The sequence below is a fragment of the Pteropus alecto genome, unplaced genomic scaffold, assembly GCF_000325575.1.
Source record: "Pteropus alecto unplaced genomic scaffold, ASM32557v1 scaffold40, whole genome shotgun sequence".
Lineage (NCBI taxonomy): Eukaryota > Metazoa > Chordata > Mammalia > Chiroptera > Pteropodidae > Pteropus > Pteropus alecto.
The window spans coordinates 17,285,305-17,287,716 of record NW_006431919.1 but is presented as its reverse complement, the minus strand read 5'-3'; the positions used below and the strand labels follow the sequence as shown (position 1 = coordinate 17,287,716).

At 52.9% G+C, this 2,412-nt stretch overlaps 1 protein-coding gene across 1 annotated transcript in view; it reads left to right on the top strand.

Annotated features, from left to right (window-relative positions):
* The window catches only part of STK10 (serine/threonine kinase 10), an 88,744-nt gene that overhangs the window by 66,609 nt on the left and 19,723 nt on the right, over positions 1 to 2,412 (top strand). The window lies entirely within an intron of this gene.

The following is a 2,412-nucleotide window of genomic DNA, read 5'->3' as shown; positions in this document are numbered from 1 at the left end:
GACATAGCGGTGACCCAGAGAGCTGAAGCTGTTGGTTCTGTAGAATTTACACTTAATGGGCCAACACCCGATGCACGAGATGACCGGAGGAAGTAACGGTGACATGTCAGCCAGTGCCTGGGCCGGACGGGGCCCTCGGGCTGAGCGGGGCGGCCACAGGCAGGCGGGGGACATACAGGGCACTGCAAGGCTGAGGCCTGACCCCTCGGCTTGTTCAGGGAGCCGGGAGGACGGGGCTGGAGGTCATCAGGAGAGGGCGGGGGCGCGGTCCCCAGGGTCTGCAGCACCCAGGTCACGTAGGCCTGTGGGTCGAGGTGCAGGGGCCTGGGACCCCGTCCAGGGCGGTGGCCAGGAGGGAATGAGCGCTTGGGTTTAACCCACGCTTTGGAGGCAAGTCCGTGGCACTGGGACAGACTGGCATGGGGAGCAGGGTGCGAGGCAAAGCTGTGCCCCCGGAACCGTCTCTGCACGTTCACCGCCCTCCTCAGGGGACCCTGTGTCCCCCATCTCGTAAACGAGGAGACTGTTTCTCGGCAGGCCTGTCACTCGCCCGGTCACCCAGTTGGAGGGGTTCAGCTGAGCTTCTAACCAGGCCTGTCTGTGGGATTCTGCCAGCTTCCCGCTGTGGGGCTTCAGGGGGCTGAGCAGTCAGGGTGACCTTGGAGCCATGGTGCTCCCTCGAGGCCAGGCCTTTGCGGGGTGAATCCATTTCTGGTCTGGAGAACGCTGCTAGAATGTCAAACATGTTCATATTTTTGAACGTGGGTTGGGAAGTGCTGGGTCGTGGGGAGGGACTGGTTGTTGTTTGAATGGTCACCTAGGAGGGGACCGGTACTCTTCAGGCCTCAGGCCTCAAGGGCCGCCTGGCCAGCATCTCCCCTTTGGACAGGTCAGCTCCTGGGCTGGAAACTGATTCCTGCCCCATCTAGAAGCGACGCCCTCTGGCCGGCCCCTCTCCCTGCCAGCAGAGGCACCGTGCGCTGCTCAGGTCTGGAACATGAGGCTCGTACTCACAAGGAGTAGCCTTTTCCTGTCCCCGGCCACAGTCCTGAGGCCTGGACATCCTGTCACCTGGCCAGGCCACCAGGCCTCAAGTCAGCTTTCTCATTTCTTTGTTAACTGTCTCGAAATTGCCTCCTGCCTTCTCGCCTCCCAGGGGACAGAGGCTCTCATGGAAGCTTCTCTGTGTGGCTGTGCCATTGCCTCTGGCTTGGCTGTGCTTCCTCATTACCATTCGAGAAGTGACTGCTTGGGGAGTGTCTGCCGTGCAGCCACTACAGGCGTCCTCTCATTTGACCCTCAGAGAACCTGAGGTAGAGATTATCGGCCGCATTTTGCAGATGCAGGACAGTGGCCTGCAAAGACTAAGTGACACCCAAGGGCACCCGCCGCTGGAGAGTCGGCAGAGCTGAGATTCAGACAGGTCCCTTTGACTCCAGAGTGCGCTGGCCTCCCCTCGCCTTGGAGGGCAGTCCCCTGAGCAGCTCTTTCTTCTCAGACCCGTGAGGACGGCCTCACAGTGGGGTCGCCGGGGTGCAGGCTGCTGACACCAGACTAGAATGTCACTAGGCTGCCAGGGAGCCTCCGATGCAGTCAGGAGGCCCACGTTCTTTCCACATCATTTAAATTCCTTTTTTTTTTCTGATTATATGAAATGATACATATAAATTTTTAAAGGACTTGCTCAGCAAGAGCCACAGCTAACACTTTGGGGTTTATCTGGCCAGCATTTTCCGTGAGTACACACACGCACACATTGACAGTATATAGGTTACAAAACTAATGTATACTCTGTGATTTAGGTGTGTGTTGTGTTTACATTTTGATTAAGTAATTTCATATCAAAAAGAAAAAGGGTAAACACTGAAAAATCTCCCTCCTTCACTTTTCTTCCAGGCATCTAGTCCCCTCTGTGTTACCATTTTATGGTGTAACCCTTCCAGAAACACGGCATTTAAATAGGAAAGTAACACACACGCACACACACGTGCACACGTTTTTTTTCACCCAGATGGTAGCATCATAGACTCATTCATCAACATTTTGCTTTTTTCACGTAGAGACTATGCCATATCTGTTCATAAAGAATTGTTGCATTCAATAGATGTTTTTCCATGTAATTAAATGTCTTCTAAAATTTGATTTTTTAAGGGTTGTATAAAATTTCATCAGATGGATATATAGGCCTAATTAAAATAAGACCTATGTTGATGAGACTTTCGAGTTGGTTCTAGTTTTGTACATTATAAACAGCGTTGTCACTGATATCTTTGTTTACTTGTGTTGTGCGTCTGCGATGCTTCTTTAGAATCAGCATCTGGAAGTGGAGCTGCTATCTCGAAGGGCATAAACTCAATGCCAACTTGTTCTCCAGAAACGTGCCAGTTTATACCTCAGCAGGTTCTGAATGTA